This window comes from Protopterus annectens, chromosome 7.part0 (genome assembly GCF_019279795.1).
Source record: "Protopterus annectens isolate FY-2018-M chromosome 7.part0, PAN1.0, whole genome shotgun sequence".
Classification (NCBI taxonomy): Eukaryota; Metazoa; Chordata; order Ceratodontiformes; family Protopteridae; genus Protopterus; species Protopterus annectens.
Genome location: NC_056739.1, coordinates 1,591,669,332 through 1,591,686,899, shown reverse-complemented (window position 1 = coordinate 1,591,686,899; position 17,568 = coordinate 1,591,669,332).

Sequence of the window (17,568 nt, the reverse complement as noted above, 5' to 3'; positions counted from 1 at the left end):
AGTCTGTATTATATGAGGGAAGAAATGAAGGGAGAAATGGGGGAGGGAGTATTACTAAAGAGTCTCTTAGCAGTACTGTCAGGGAAAGTGTCAGAGGAACCGGATAATGTCCAGAGCAATATGGATGTAGGAAAAGGTGTTTTGAATGGTGCTAATTATTTGACAGGAGTTGTCAATATGTGAAAAGCAAAAAGAGTGATTTTCTGATAGTGGTAAAATTGTTTACGGAGATATAGAGGATTTGATGTCACAAGTGATAGGTGGAGATGAATAAATGATGCAAACTACAGAGCTGGACAGATATGGAAGGGAAGGATAAAAGAGATATACCACAACAATATTCTGAAACCATAGATGGAAGAAGAAACTTCTGTAGTTTGTTTTTTCGGCTTTTCCTGGTTAGGGGTCGCCACAGCAGAACTCCGGTCTGCTAATGATTGGTAGTCAATTTTTATGGTGCTGAGTTGCCAGCCCGACGCCCAACCTTCAGCAAAGGCACACCCATTCACGCATGTCTTTCGGAGGCCACTCGACCACTGGGAGGACATGCAGACTCCACAAAGAAGGCACTCCAGCCGAGAATCAAACAGGAGAACCTCTTGCTGTGAAGGCAACAATGCTACCGCTGTACCACTGTGGCTTTGCAAGAAACATCTGTAGTTAAACAGCAGACATTGATAAATTTGGCAAAGAAAGAAAACTGACCTGCATTTCAGAAAGATGATACTCCTTCTAAGTCACAGAACAAGAATAAAAATTTATTTTACAGAATATATATGTGTTTTGAGAACTGCTTGGCAGAACAAATTTGATTCAATACCATATCAAGAGTCCAGGAGAGAAGGTCAACTTAAAACCCTACTGAATACCAGATTCAGGAAGAAAGGCAGTATAAGAAGAAAGAAAAATGTTTCATTTAGTAGTAATTAAGGTGTCCAAAAGTGAGTGAAACAGCTTCATAATGTTAGCCTAAAACAAAATGGATGAAGGCAAAATGTTACACATCACATACCTTGACCTGGCCAAAGATTTTAACACAATTACTCACTCAGGTGTAGTAGAAAAGCTAAATAAACTGGGAATAAATACCTTTGGATTGCCAACTGGTTCACCTATAGGATGCAGATAATCAAAATAGTGGAAGTTACCTCCACAAAGAGACCAGTCACCAGTGTAGTCCTGCAGTGTTCTGAGCTGGGACCTGTCCTGATTGAAATCTACTTTTTCTGAAGAAAAAGACAATTTCAAAGGACTCTGGCTGATTAAGATTGCAGACGACAGCAAGCTAGGAGTAGTCAGTGAATCCCCAAATGGCTTAGTCATCCAGGAGGAAGGTTTGTCCCAAGTAAATAACTGGTGCCAAAATCATGGACTGAAACTAAATACCAAGAAATGCATTACTGTATCATTTGGGAAGTCATCTACCCAAGAAACTGCCACATTGACAACAAGCCCCTAAGAGCTGACTCAGTCAATCAGGATTTGGGAACTTATGTGGACAATGGTGTAACTTTTGACAAACATGCGTCTGTTGTTGTAAGAAAGTCCTTCTATATTGCACAGCTTATAAACAAAGGGATTGTGTGTAGACCTATTGATGTCATTGCCCCCTTCACTCAGCCCTCATTAGGCCAGTCATTGAATATAATGCCTCTTTTGAAACAGAGATACTTTACTAAAATAATGCAAGGCCTAATTAAACAACATGTCTTACATGGACTGACTCAAAGCACTGTCACTATCCTCAGTATCCTACAGAATGCTAAGAAGTGACCTGTTTCTGACATACAAGACAACCTTTAACCTGTTACTGATGGATTTACTGCACATCAGCAAGTCAAATGGCATCAGAAATACTCTGGGGACAACAGAACATCAACATCAACAGAATGGTTTGGAGGGACAGTTATATCTTGCAGAGGATACCTCTGCTGTGAAATAGACTCTCTGTCCACATAAACAAAGTTAATCTCTATCCGTATTCAAGCAGAACTTAGATCTATAGATGGAAAACAGAAAATGTATTCCAGGACTGCTCCTTTTCAGATGCAGTTCCTAAATACTTTATCCTATGCATGGATCCCCTCAAATTATATATGGTATCATCCCAGTTATTCTCTTAAGGAATAAAATATAATTATCAATTATGGGATGGGTAAGGCTACTCTATAACCAAATGGGACAGGTTATTTCAAGCACAAAAAGGAAACTGGCTAGGCTAAAAATGGCCTACAAGGGCAGCCAGTCTAGTACTTACCTATGAACTTAGCATGGAATAATCAGGTTCTGAAATGATCTCAGGAAGCTGAACATATTTAGACGTTGACAGTTACACTATGCTTAGGGTTGACGAGGTAATAGAATGGTTGGGGAGGCAAGAGTCTTAAGGCTGAACAGTTAGGAATCTCACAGTTTGAGCTGAAGCTAAGGGAAGGATGATCTTCTCAGCAACAGAGGGCTTATTCCAGTATAACGGCCTTGCTTTTGGGCTAAATGGGTCCCCGTCAACCTTTCAAAGATGAATTGTACCTTAATGCTAGTATATACTGTGAGGACTGAGACTCACATCTATCTATCTATCTATCTATCTATCTATCTATCTATCTATCTATCTATCTATCTATCTATCTAAGGTATAGGATGTGCTAAGTCTCCATGAAACAACCATGTAAACTGTATGGGCATCCAAGAACTAGGTAGACATGATGGACATTAACTACATCAAGTATATCATAAGAAAGAAATTGGTCAACACCAAAAAGAAATGGTAGAAACACTAAGAAACTTTTAATTTCCAGAAAAGATGAAACAAATGCGAATATATTTGGGATCAGGGTATTTTTGAAAGTTTGTGTCCCATTTTGCAATGTTTGCATGTTCATTTACAGATATGATCCAGCAATAGAAGCAGATACTGCTAATTTGGAGACATCCTTCACACCTTAAACCATGCAAACTGATAATCATACTGTTACATTCCCACCCTCACCTCCACCATGTTCTGAACAAAATTACATTAAAATGTTATACTGTGCGGCTGCTAGAAAATCTCTTTCATAAGAAGTAAGAATGTCTCACTGGAAATTCTCCAGCTGTTCTCATCGAAGCACACTTGCAGCCTTAACTCACCAAGAGTAAGATTGCTGTTGATCATACACTTCTAAACATTCTGTTAACAAAAATGTCTTAGTGGCTGTTGAAAAAATTGTTAGGTATACAGATTCTCCTCTTACAAGTCTTGACAAAGGTAGGTTTATGGTCTGTGGCCTTTCAGTTACTAGGATTTCTGACAATATAAGAGCCCTAAAGACACCTTCCAAATATAATATAAGATGGCGGTGGTCTAAGTGGCAGTGAATAACCTGAGACGCAAACCCCTGAGGGATATGCAGAGAGACTTGTCAATAATTTCTTTGCATGTGAAAAATGTAGATAAAACTCTGGTCCTGGTTGGAATCCTTTCTTCAAGCTTGATGCCTAGGTACAAATAAAGGATAACTGTCTTCAACAATTGTCTGAATAGCTAGTCTCATTCTTGGGGGATCCAGTATGTGTCAGCATGAGATAATGACTGGCAGTCCTAATTGCTTCACAAGTTGTTATACATAGTATCAACAAGCTTTATAATAAAAGGAAAATCATTTTGACCAGAAAGTAAGAAAAGTAATTCCCAGAATGTTAGATCTCTTGTCATTGAAATAAACAAATAACTCAGGAGCATAATAAAATCCACCAAAGCCAAGTTGGAGGCTAAATAGCTACTCATGCTAAAGACAATCACAAGGCATTTGTTAGTTATGTTCGTAATCTCAAAAGCACAATACAGCAACGCTCTGCAGTGATTGTGAATGATGTTACCTGTACTGAGGCTGAAGATATAGCAAACCTGCTGGCTGATAAATTTAGCTTTAACTTTACCCCTCTCTCCACTCCATCTATATCACAAGATATACCTGAAACTGACTTGCCTCCAGCTATCACACAAGATGGAGTCCTGAGAATGCTGTCAGATCTGAAAGTACTGCATCAGTGGATCTTGGCAATATCCCTGGATACATCTTAAACAGCATGAAGCACAATTTAGGCACACCCCTAACAGCACTGTTCAATCTCAGCCTCCATACAGGTTTTGTACCAAGTGAATGGAGAACAACTGCAGTCATCCTCCTACATAAGGGAGGATCATCCATAGACCCAGGCAATTACAAACCTATAAGTCCAACCCACCTCATATGCATAGCCATGAAAAGACTTCTCATGATATTACTCAATTAGGACATAGGAAACCTCCAACCAATGGAGCCATCTCAGTTTGGATTCATCAAGAGCAGGCCATGCTTACTCAACCTGGTGGATTTATTTGAAAAGGTCACCGAAGCAATGGATGAAAGCAAATTGGTACACACTGCATATCTTGATCTCCCCCAAGCTTTTGACACAATTCCTCACTCAGGCATAGTAGAAAAGGTAAATAAACACCTGTGTCACCTGCTAAATTGTCATCTGGTTCACAGATGGGACTCAGACAATCAAAATTGGAGAATTAACCTCCACAAAGAGATTGGTCACCATTGGGGTCCCGCAGGATTATGTGCTGGGACCTCTCCTGTTTGGCATCTACTTTTATGAAGAAAAACACAATACCAAATGTCTCTGCCTTACTAAGTGTGCAGATGACTGCAAGCTAGGAGTAGTCTTTGAATCCCCAAATAACTTAGCCATCCTGCAGGAATGTTTTTCTCAAATAAATAACTGGTGCCAAAGTCATGGACTGAAATAAAATGCTAAAAAATGCATTATTTTATCCTTTATGAAGTCAACTACCCTAGCTAATTGTCACATTGACAATACCCCCCTAAGATTTGACTCAGTTCTTTGTAATTTAGGAACTTATGTGGACAGTGACCTAATATTTGACCAACATGTGTCTATTGTTGTAAGAACATCCTTCTGTGTTGCACAATGTATAAACAAAGGGATTGTGTCTAGATCTAGTGATTTTATTGTCTCCCATTAGTCAGCCCTCATTAGGCAAATCATTGAATAAGAGGGCATGTATCATTCAAGATGCATGCAACAACTGGAATGCCCACAGAGAAACCTTACTAAAAGGATAAAAGGCCTAAACAATGTGTCCTGCATGGACAGATTAAAAGCCCTGTCACTATACTAGATATCCTACAGACTGTTAAGTGGTGACCTGTGTCTGGCATAGAAAGCATCCTCTGACCCATTATTGATGGATTTACTGTATATCAGGAAGTCAAGTTGCATCAAAATTACTTGGTCTTGAGATTTAAATCTCTAATGCAACTACAATAGAACAGTTAAGAGAGACAGGTATATGTCACAGAGGACTGCTGTGGAACAGACTCTGCATCCACATAAAACACATCTGTTCATTTTCAAGTGCAACTTAGATCTATGGATGAGAAACACACAGTTTAGTCAAGGACTGTCCCTTGTACTATTAACAGACAGAAGCAGCTCCTAAATGGTTTTATCATATGCATGTGTACCCTAAAATTATGTATTGTGTGAGCCAAGTTGTTCTCATTACAGGTAATATATAATTATCAGCCATGGGATGGGTAAGGCCAATCTATAACCAAATGGGATAGGTTATTTCAAGCACAAAAACGGAAACTGACTACGCTTAAAATGGCCCACAAGGGGAGCTAGCCTAGTACTTAACTATGAAAAAAGGGATGGTTTGCACATCTCATTCAAAGGCCTCTGCATACTAGCTAAAGCCTTTGCTGTCCCTACAGTGCCTTTTTTTAGGCAGAGTCCAGTTAATGTACATTCCAAAATAGTAAATTCATGAAGATGACTCTTCTTAATGGCAAAAATCTCAAAAACAAATTGCCTGATATTGATGGTCTCCTACATCTGGAACACAAGGTTATGTTGGGACATTTACTTTTTGCCCCCTTCCATGAGGGACAAGGGTGATAAATCAGGGGTGAATTTGTGGTTTCTCCTGCATTCTTCCAAATTACATTTGAAAAGAGTAAGAGAACACTTGCCTTTATGTGGAGTGGAAGGCAGTTCAAAGAATTCTCTGTGATGTATACTCATCCCTCTAACATTTCCTATTTGTTGCGCAACAGATTGAGATCTTTTGAGCAGATGGACTCTTAGCAGCCTTTATGATACTAAGAAGGAGGACAAGGCTTTGAGATGGTGTGCAGAGTTTTTATGATTAAGGACCTTGATTTTTTTTTTTTTTTTTTGCAAGAAAGTGTAGTGGTCTTTCCAGTGGTGAGAAGTGTTTGGACAAGAACATTCCAAAAGGGGTAGTATACTCACAGATTGGGCTAATGAGATCCCAGTACAATGGAATAATTACATCCTTTGATCCAGACACTATACATTTAGATTTAAGCTGTCCAATGAAAAATGACTTACTTATAATGGTCGTTATGTGTTGATCAAAAGACAGTTTGTTGTCTATATAGGTTCCCAGATCGATAACTACAGGATCTTCTTTCAGGGAGGGTGTCATTGATATGATAGTTACAAGGAAAATCATGTTTCCTGAAGGACATTATTATAAATTTCTTGGCATTTAGTTTTAGTCCATGTTTTTGACTCCAGCAACTTGTTTGGGAAAGGCCTTGGTGGAGGTGTCTGGTGTTCTCTGAGAAGTTAATGATGGCACCAAGTTTACAGTCATCTGCAAACTTGGTCAGCCATAAATCCTGAAGAAAATCCAAAGAAAAGTGTCCCAAGGACTGAACCCACATCACAAGTGGCAGATCTTTTGGAGTATGTAGAGCCACCTATCATAATTTCTTGGGTTCTATTTGTGAACCAGTTAACTATCCAATGGCTTACATAGGGGTTCACATGTAGCCAGGAAAAGTTTATTTATGAAACCTGAGAGTAGGATGGTGCTGACTTCCTTTACAAGTTCTAGATACATGGTGTGTACTGGTTTGCTCTCAACCATTGCTTCAGTAACTTCTTCATTGAAGTCAACCAGGTTAAGTAGGCAGTATCTGCCCTTAATGAATTTGAACTGTTTTGGGTAAGAGTCTGCAGGTTACTTATGTCCTTATTAATTAATTCCATACTGATTATTTCCAGGGCCTTACAAATGAGGCTGATCATGCTTATGGGTCTACAATTACCCATGTTTGCTGACAACTCACCTTCATGAAAGGGGATTTCTGCTGCTATCCTCCATTCTTCTGATTATAAAGCCTGTTTGGAGGTAGATATAGCAAAGCCTCTGTAGGGGATCTGAACAGTTCTGTTTCAGGCTGGCCCATAGAAAACCCGGTATGTTATATGATCCCAGAGAAGTCGTTTTTTTGGCTTTGAGTAGAGCCTTAAGGACTTGTTCATTGAAGATTTGATGAGGGGTGTAGATACAGGCATGTGCTCAGGGAATAGAAAGAGAGGGGAATAAAGTTTAAGATAGGCTATGTCCTCTGAGTCCAGGTATGTGATATCTGTTAAGATAAAGAATGCACAGTGCTAGCATTTGTTTCCGAGTTTTCCAACCAAGAAGGCTTTGTGGCTATCTTTCATGTGAGTGGCTAGTTTTACATCATATCTGGCTTTGGTTGATTTGATCATGGTTCAGAGGTTCCTGTTAAGTTTAAAAAGAACATTTTTTTTTCATCATGAGAATGGAATTTATTTTTGCATACAATTATTTTTTTAAATGTATTTATATTTGGGTTCCACCATGGGGGGGGGGGGGGTTATTTTTAAATTTGGCATTGCATTTTCTTTGAAAGGAGACAGCTGCATAGAATTTGGTGGTAAAGGTTTCTGCATAACTTCTGAGTTCATCAAGTTGGAAGGGAATTTTGAATTTAACCAGGTCATCACTCAGTTTTATTAGATGAACCTTAACATAATTTCTAAATATTGAGATACTGGAAAAAGCTTCTGGCTTTATTCTTATGGTGAATGTCATGGAATTGTGGTACAATTTCAGCAGGGAGAAAGTTACAATTGGTGAGGAGCAAAGCTGTACCATATTGGTAAGAAACAAGTCCGGGATTTTATCACTCCTGGTTGAGGTGCAAGCAATTTGTATTGATGAAGTCCAGAAATCTCTGGGGATACAAGCTGAGGTTGTGTACATCTCACAATTTATGGAGGGATAGTTGGAAGTCTACTAGGAGGTATGGGCTGAGGGGGAGATAAAAGAGGACCTACACTTAGCTGAAATATTATAAAGGGGTTTGTTAATAGTGAGTTGGACATGGATGTGATTCAGCTCATTATCCTGTCTAACTACACTGGAGATTAAGTGATTTTTTTTAAGAATATGGAGACACTGCCACAATTAGTGCCTTGTCTAATGCAGCTGGCCTGACTATTCGATAGGCAATAAAACTCTGCACCGATGGAGTACTTTTATTGGTCTTGGACCAAATCACTGTGATGATGTGTATACCAATATTTTCCAGCCAGAAAAGTAGCAAGGGTAGGGCAAAAGGGGCAACCACAATGGGTGCAAGGTGTTAAGGGCATAATCAGGAAGTGCAGCTCCTGCATTCTTTCTTTTATACTGGCATTTCTGAATCCCACTGCAGAAATACATTGTGCATTTCAACCAGGGGCTTTAAGCATTTTGTATGTATATTATGTGGGTACTTACGTATTATCGCAACCAGATTTTCATGGTAATGCTGGTTGCTTCTCGTTGTGTCAAGTCGCACCAAGAAAGCATTAAAAAGCTCAGAAACATGTTTTCTTCAATGTTTTGTGTTTTTAGGAAGATTTATCAGTTAAACGACTGAAAAAATAAGGTTTGAAAATAGGTTTTCCCTTTACCGCCAGCATCTCATATCAGTTAAGCAAGTCCCATTCTACTTCAAATGCGTTAAGCAATCCACATCTTCTGAGCTTCCTACATAGAAAAACAGTACAACAGCGACTGAGCAATCTATATCTTCTGAGCTTTCTACACATACTGAAAAACATTACAACAGGGACTTAGCAATCCACATCTGTTGAGCCGTAACACATAGGAAAATCAATGACATTCAATCAGCCTTTGCCCTGAGAAAAGAAGCATCACAACATAAAAGCAAAGCAGTGCTACTTCTTACAAACATTTGTAAACCCTTTCCTATTTTTCCTGACAAGCTTCTATTCTAAAGTTTATTCAGAACTGTTTGCAAAACTATAAGAAATAAAGAGCTTACCTAATATAAATTGCATGTGTCCCATTTCTTCTTTTCACCAATATATTCAAATAGAACAGGGTAAAGCTGAAAAACAATCTTTTTCACACAAGAACAGCACTAAAAAGAATCCATTCCACAATACAAAAGCAGCTAATCCGTTTGAACTATGCATGTGTATAACATCGTACTCTAACTCTCACACTCCTTTCAGGCCAGCATACGTATACACGCAACCACTGCGATTGCTGAATTCAACGCTTGAAATCTTTACAGCAAGCTACCCACAAATCCTAAAATTTTAACCCTTAATCGTTTTACAAACCCACCACCAATATCCTAGCAAACTTTTTAACAGTTTACCCTTCCCGATTACACTTATTTGTTGTTGTTTTAGTAAAAGACAAGAAAGCATATCATGTCGCAAAATCTGGTTGCGATAATACGTAAGTACCATTATGTGTATTAAGCTTCAGTAAGTTTTTTTTTTTTTTTTTTTGCTCTTCAGTGGAAAAGTGGAAGGGGTATGGATCTGGCCTGGAGTGACAGATTAAGGGAATGGACTTCTTAAAATTTTTAAATCTTTTTTTTTTTTATTTGCTCTTCGACTGAATAGCTGAGGGTGCATAGGTGAGGAACTGGGAATGGATCTTGGTGAAGAACACTAGGCTAGGGTAATCAACCTTTTTATTTATTTTTGCTTTTCATTTGAAGAGCTGAATGGGTGGAACTGTCTACCATTTCTCTCAGACTGATATATATTGCACCACCTTTGAATGGCAACAGAAGCAAATCCAGTTAGTGAAAACAATCATCTTTTGTTTGTCTTGTAGTATCGGTTTTTTATGATGGTAGAATGCTGTTCAAGGCTTGGGTCATACCAGCCATAGACACATATTCTGAGAATTCCACCATGTTTCTCTTCATATAGTCCACGGAGGTACCTCTCAAATAATTTACACCCATGTGTACTATGACTGTGTGATTATGCATACTTTGGTGCAAGGACTTGAGTAATTGTATAATGTAGCAATTCCTGGCAACTGCCCCTGGCCATCTCCTTGCAGTGGTACATTGGTGTGTCTCACTATGGAGTCACATACTGTATCACTAAGATATTTGTTTGTATGAAGGTTTGCCTTATGGACACTGGAAATGAGTCAGTGTGACTCATATTTCATAGTGGCTACTGCTTGAGTTTTGTGTTTGTGTTTGTGAGGTTGCTAGTGTAAAGCTAGCTATCTAAAATAAACCTTCTTAGACATTTAGCTGTACAACTGGAAATGCCTTAAAGCAAGTACAAGTCCTGAACTAGCCTGGATGTCACTCACCACACAAGAAAGAAATCCATGTTTGTGAATCCCACCTGTTGTTAATGTAACTAAAACTATAGATAGGGTAGATTATTGTATCTGGTTACCTATGCAAGAACAGTGATATATGCTCATGTATCATCTGGGTGGGCCACTGAAAAGCAAATGTCTATGCATAAAGAAAGAATGCACAACAGCACCAGTCTCACCATTTTTAATGTTTTATGATGAATAGAATCTTAGTTTAAAAAATAACAACATCCTCACATAAGGTAATTACAAACCATCTATTCTATTAACCAAGAAAAATACATTATTATATTTATGTTCATTAACTGCTACAAAACTTGAAATGACTGACTTTGAAGTTTGTATTTAAAATGCACTTGTGACATCTGATACAGGTAAAATCAGCACCTCCAGCAGTTCTGGTTATTTATTACATCAGCCTAAAGCATCAGATGTCTAATCAAGTTTAATCACCGCATTACTTGACTACTCCTTTATGTTTGCCAGCTAAATTAACACTATTACTTAATTGAATTACTTTAATACTGTTGTTCCCAGTCATTAATAATTCTTAGCATTTGTAAGAGTTTACATGACACTGCAGCATAACAGATTGCTTTATTTCAGGGAAATGGAAATGATATACTAAAGACTGTGATAAAGAAATCTTGTAGAAATATAAAAATATAGCGGCTCTTATTGAAAGAATTGGTGAGACAATAGGAATTTTGAAAACCACTGCAGCAGCAGAGAGGAGTCAAGAGCAGCCAATTACTCTAATAATACCATCCACAATCTAAATCACATCTCAAACATGATATCACAACAAATTAATTAGAACAATAACAGAGGTGGGACTCCATTTTGCTCATTTCTCTGAACATCAGAGACTTAAATGGGTCATGTGATTTAAACAGCAACTTGGATGAAATCAGAGGAATGGGAACTTTGATTACAAGATTTCCCTACAGCTATATTTTAAGAAGCCTTGAAATAGATACTATGGACTTTGCTTTGTCTGTCTGGTAAAATAGTAAGTTAGCGAAAAAAGAGAAAAGAAAAAAAGGCATTTTTGTTTTATCAGCAACATCTCAGAGTGAAGTATATTGGTTTAAAGGCATAGCTGACACATTAGAACATTTACTGGTTACATGTATTTGAATTATTTATCAGGAAGGCTAATGAAGAAGTGAATTATAAGCTCTTAACATGATCAGTATACTCTTTCTAGCATTATTTTGTCTATGCAGCCATATCAATTGACAATCTTTTATTATCCATTCAATTAAATTTTTGGAACTATTTTATCAAGTAAAGCTATGCAAAACTTTGCAATAATATTCAAATACATTTGATTATTAAGTCAATTATAACAGAAATGGCCAGATAATTTTCACTGTTCAGTCATATTTAAATTAATGGTTACTATTTTTATGCTTTCCTTTATGCCTGCAGACCATTGAGTCTCCACCTACTGGTCCTAAACCCATTCTTTACCACATACTGGGTATCCAAAGCACAAGAATGAGATTCACTGGCATGCAGGTTCTTTGGACTTGTAATCCTGGGAATTTTGTTTTATCAAAATGATTGAAAAGACATTACAGGAGAACATGTTTGGGAGATTTAGGTTTTTTCTTTACTTATATTATTTTTGCGTTGACTTACAATTGCATGTGCAATTAATATATTGGTTTATCCACTGAAGTGGTCTCTGACATACAAGTAGTACTCAGCAGTATGGCTGTACAGATGTGCTGACCTCTGCCCTAAACCTGTAATTCTCCAGTGAGGTGGTGTAGCTCTGGTGCTATTTGATGAATAACTGACAGTGATGACGTTCTGAATAGTTCACCTTTTTACATTTCTAAAATTAAGTCACACCTGAAATGATCACACTGTGATAGCTTTTTCAAATGCCCATTAATTGAGAGCTATCAGTAGCAGCATCAATCCCTTTTTCACATTTTGTACATTGGAACAAGCTAGAGGGGTCTATATTATATGTTCAAAGTTTCAAAACTTCAAACGTTATATAATCAAACTTATATGACTGAAGTTTTCAAACTTTGAACATATTAAAAAAAAAAAAAAAAAAGAAAAGAAACTTACCCAAATGCTGTAAGCAGGGGAAAGCCCCCCTACACCCCCCACATGAGGAGCTGCCCCCCCCACCTGCTACTTAAATATACAAACTCCGAGACCGCACTTCAGTGAAGTGAGATTGCTGTAGGGAATATTTCCCTATACTTCACTGTAGTGCTGTCTCGGAGTTGGTATATGTAAGTAGCGGGGGGTGTTGGGGGTGGAGGGGGGCTTGCCCCCCTGCTTACAGCGTTCGGGTAAGTTTCTTTTCTTTTCTTTTTTTTTAATATGTTCAGAGTTTCAAAATTTTGGTCATATAAGTTCGATTATATAACGTTCGAAGTTCTGAAACTTAGAACATATAATATAGACCCAGCTAGAGTAGTATGTGGAAACATAAAAAAATGTCCATTTTCCCATTCACCAACTGAACTTTACCAGCTCATAAAATAGAACTTTAATGCTTAATGTCAAAATTGCAGATTTACCAAATCACAACAGCTGTTTTAAAAAAGAAAGCAATACTCTCCAATAATCTACCCTGGTTCCACACCACACTAAATACCTTTATGTCTCATTACAAGTGTTATTGTTGGTATCACTCCCTTGTATCAACAACATTTAGGATTCCTAATGATATAGTGTGTAGACCAGAGCTTGCAGTTCTAAAACAAAACAGTAAATGAACAGTAAACCCACCTAGACCATAACTGTGTTTTGAAAACAATTAAAGAGAGTCTTCCCTCCATGTCTGAAGTTCTACATTTCCACTCAACTAGATTAACTGTTAGCAGGGTCAGTTTCTCATTATCAGCCATATTCTGGATTACTGAGAGATCTTGTGGTATGTTGTGTGACTGGATGTTTTCTTTGTTATTTTCATTAGGCAAGGTAAAATAATTAAGCACTGTAAGCCATGTAAAAACTCATGTTTGATGTGTGATATTGTTCGTGTACTAGTAGTATTAGAAATGTAGAAATGCTATGAAACAGTGATGTTTGAGGAAGACATTTCCAGTAAGGTTGACCAGGAGGTTGTGCCCAACCCAGAGATTATAAAACTTCTCAAACGGTAATCCAACCACACATTAAAGAAGTGGATGTTGTGTCTGAAGGAACATTAAATAAGTGGGTGCTGTCTTTCAAGGCATTATGCATGACTACTTTGTGGCACTTAAAAGACCTTTAGGATGAAGATCTTAGATTACTCAAAGTGTGCAATGTTTATATTTGTTAAATTATTTACAAACAATATGCTGCTTAGTCAAAAAGCTGAGGATTAATGGGCAGACATTTATTGTAGAGAAAGAGGTGGCATCAGTGGAAGACAAGGGCCAGAGAAGATCAACTGGTCAACACCCCCACTAGAGGTGGCAACATATTGGATCTGGTCATCACCAACATGAGCGATTGGTGTTCCCCACCAAAGGTCAACCCCTTGCTGGTTAGATAAGACCATAGACTAATCACTCTGGATATCCACAGTTCGCCCCCACCCCCAATCAAGGAAACCACCATGAAAAACTTTTCAAAAGCAAACTTCACATTACTCAAGACTGCGGTAGAAAGATTCACAGCCCCCATGCTAAAGGACAATGCTGTTCAAGCTGCTGAATCCCTTACAAATGCACTATATGAGCACATGCAAGAATGCATGGATAGCGCTATTTCAAGCAAAACCAAGACTCACTCCTCCAAGAAAAGGAAACCAGTCTGGTGGACCCCTGCCATAAACAAGCTATAAAATAGATGGAGGAAACTACTACAGAAAAGAGTAAAATGCCAAGAAGGAAAGACATCCCTGATTAGTATCAGCAAGAAACTACAGTCCCTCATAAAATCGTCCAAGGCTAGCTTCGAAAGAAAAATTGCCAAGGACTCCAAAGATAACCACAAAGAGTTCTTCAGCTATGTCAAGAACCTAAGTGGAAACTCTCAGATCTGCTCTGAGTTAGTGCAGAATGGCACAAAATACACTGTACCGACTGATATTGCCAACATTCTGGCAGGCAGGTTTAGTGCAAACTTCACCCCCCTCTCACCCCCTAAAAGGCCCATAGCCATACCAGAAGAATGTAGAGCCCCGGAAATCACTGACACAGGTTAAAACAGCCCTAGCCAAAGCCAAAAACACACCTTCAATGGGACCAAACGGTGTCCCAGACTGTGTCTTACACGAGCTCCAAAATGAACTAACCCCTCACCTAAACACACTGTTCAAACTCAGCCTCTCTACAGGAAACATACCCATAGAGTGGCACACAGCAACAGTTATCCCGCTCCACAAAAGTGGAGCCACAATGGACCCCAGGAACTATCACCCTATAAGCCTGACTAGCCTGGTCTGCAAGGCTATGTAGTGCATCATCATGGAACTCATTAACAGAGACAATGGAAACCTCCAAACATTGGACCCTACCCAGTTTGGCTTTGTTAAGGGCAGATCATGCCTCCTAAAACTGGTGGACTTCTTTGAGACAGTTACCAAGGCTTTAGACGAGGGAAAGGAGGTCCACACAGCCTACCTAGACCTTGCAAAGACTTTCAATACCATTCCCCATTCTGGTATTATAGACAAGCTCACCAGCCTGAACATAAACCCCTATATCATGAGATGGGTTGCCAGTTGGCTCACAGATAGAACCCACACTGTGAGAGTTGCAGCCTCTAGGTCCGAATCTAAACCAGTTACAAGTGGCGTCCCCCAGGGCTCAGTCATGGGACCCCTCCTGCTCACTATATACTTCTCAGAGGTACAGGCAAGCACAGGAGGTCTATGGCTGATCAAGTTTGTAGACGACTGCAAACTGGGGGACATAATTGACTCTCTGGCTGATACAGACATCCTCCAGAAGGGTCTCACTGAGACAGATACCTGGTGTCAAAATCATGGCCTTAAGCTAAATGCCAAAAAGTGCATAGTCATCCCCTTTGGAAAAAACAAAGTACCCGGGAACTACCACATATGTGGTAGTCCCCTAAATACAGAAAATGTAATCAGAGTTCTGGGGACCCAAGTAGATAGTAATCTCTCCTTTGAAAATCATATTGCCAAGGTGGTTAGAAAATCCTTCTATGTGGCCCACCTAATCACAAAAGGGTTTGCATCTAGAACAAAATAGGTTATTGTGCCCCTCTACTCATCACTCATCAGTCCCATCATAGAGTACAATGCCCCATTTGGGATGTACCTTACACGACACCTGCAACAGCTGGAAAGACCACAGAAGAACCTCACCAAGAGGATTACTGGCCTCAAACAGATGCCCTATGCAGCATGAATGAAGAAACTCCAGCTGTACTCGGTTGCATACCGCTTACTCAGAGGTGATCTCTGCCTGACATACAAGGCCGTGTCCAACCCAGAATTGATGGACATGCTCCACCTAAAAAAAAACAAATCCCCAAGAGCCACACACTCGAGGGATCTAAACCTCTCCACATCGATAAATAGGACTTGATGAAGGGATAGATTCCTGTCCCAGAGACTCCCCATGCTTTGGAACAGGATTCCAATCTACATTAGGCAGAGCCCCTCACTAACACTCTTCAAGAGAAACCTTGACGAGTGGATGGGAAACAGAAAATTTACCTCAGGGAACACTGCTGTGGCTCTGCTGGACAGAGGCACAGGGAATTAATGGCTCTGCTGGACAGAGGCACAGGGAGCTAATCTAAGGGGGTGGTGAAAGCCAACACATTCTGGCTAGGCTTATAGATGCCCTCAGGCAGATAGCCTAGTACTTACCTATGAACCTATGAACCTATAAAAAATCTGAGAGCAGTTGATGTACTTCAAGGTGAAGAAGGGCTTGATTTCTTGGATTTTGCTAAACCAAACATGGCACTTTGGACTGCTTGTAAGAATAATTATTTTAGCATTCAAGCAGGAATTTGGCTGCTATGAACCAATCTGAAAGAAAATATGACAATCCAAGGTTAATTCCACCAAGTCCTATGGCAATTCTGGTAGGTCAATAAATTGTTTACATTACGTAGATGGCCTCTATGTTTAAACTATGGTTATTCAGAAGTTATGCTGCAGCAACAAGTGCAGTTTGTGGAAGAGGTTAAAAATGTGAGTGGAGAAAGATAAAGTAATAAACGTTTTGTAATCAGAATAAATGCTAATGTATAGTAGTTCAGAGGATATAGTGTACACGTTAAAATACTTACCTTTGCAGGTGACTAATGTGACAGAAAAAGATGGAGTATATGACTTTCAATAATTTGGGAAAGTTTAAAAGCGTGACAGAATCAGGGGAGAGATGGCAGGAAAAGTTTGAGTAAAGACAGGGTGGAAAATGATTTTTGCTCCGTGGTTGGAAGTCAGCAGTTTAAAAGGTTGAATTCTATTACATGACTGTAAACTGGATTTCTAGACAACATTTACTTTACTTCTTGGGAGCAATACATGTGCATGATGTCCGCTCCTCTGTGTCTCCTGTGGTAAAACTTAATGTTTGTGCTATAGTGTTTTATATATTCTGTTTTGAAGTAATCTACTTTCTCTGGTATTTTTAAGGTGCAGTTTTTCTCTAATCTAACCTTATCACTGGAATTTACTACTCTGTTTTATATAGATCTTTTTGAAATGTTCTCCTGCTTTCATTGAAATGCATGCACTAATAATTCCATTACACAGAGAAAGACAGAAGTGTTTTAATTTCTTGATCTGATCTTAAATTCATTTTAACAGTCTGTGGCGAACATTCGCTGAGAGAAAAGTAGATGCATACAATATTTCCAGATGCAGACCTCTACATCAAGCACAATTTCCCTTAAGAGGACACAAGGAACACAGTCAGCCCAGGTTCTGGATTTCTTTATATCTGTCTCCTTCCCAGACCCCTATAAGGCTCCCCACTAGCACAGCTGTAGGGGTTGAGTCCTTAGCCGATTGTCCAGTCTAAGTCCTCCAGCACCCTCTCTGTGAAGCCAATGCTTTGTGTCCCTGCTCCCAGCAGCTGACAGACACACACACACACACACACACACACACACACACA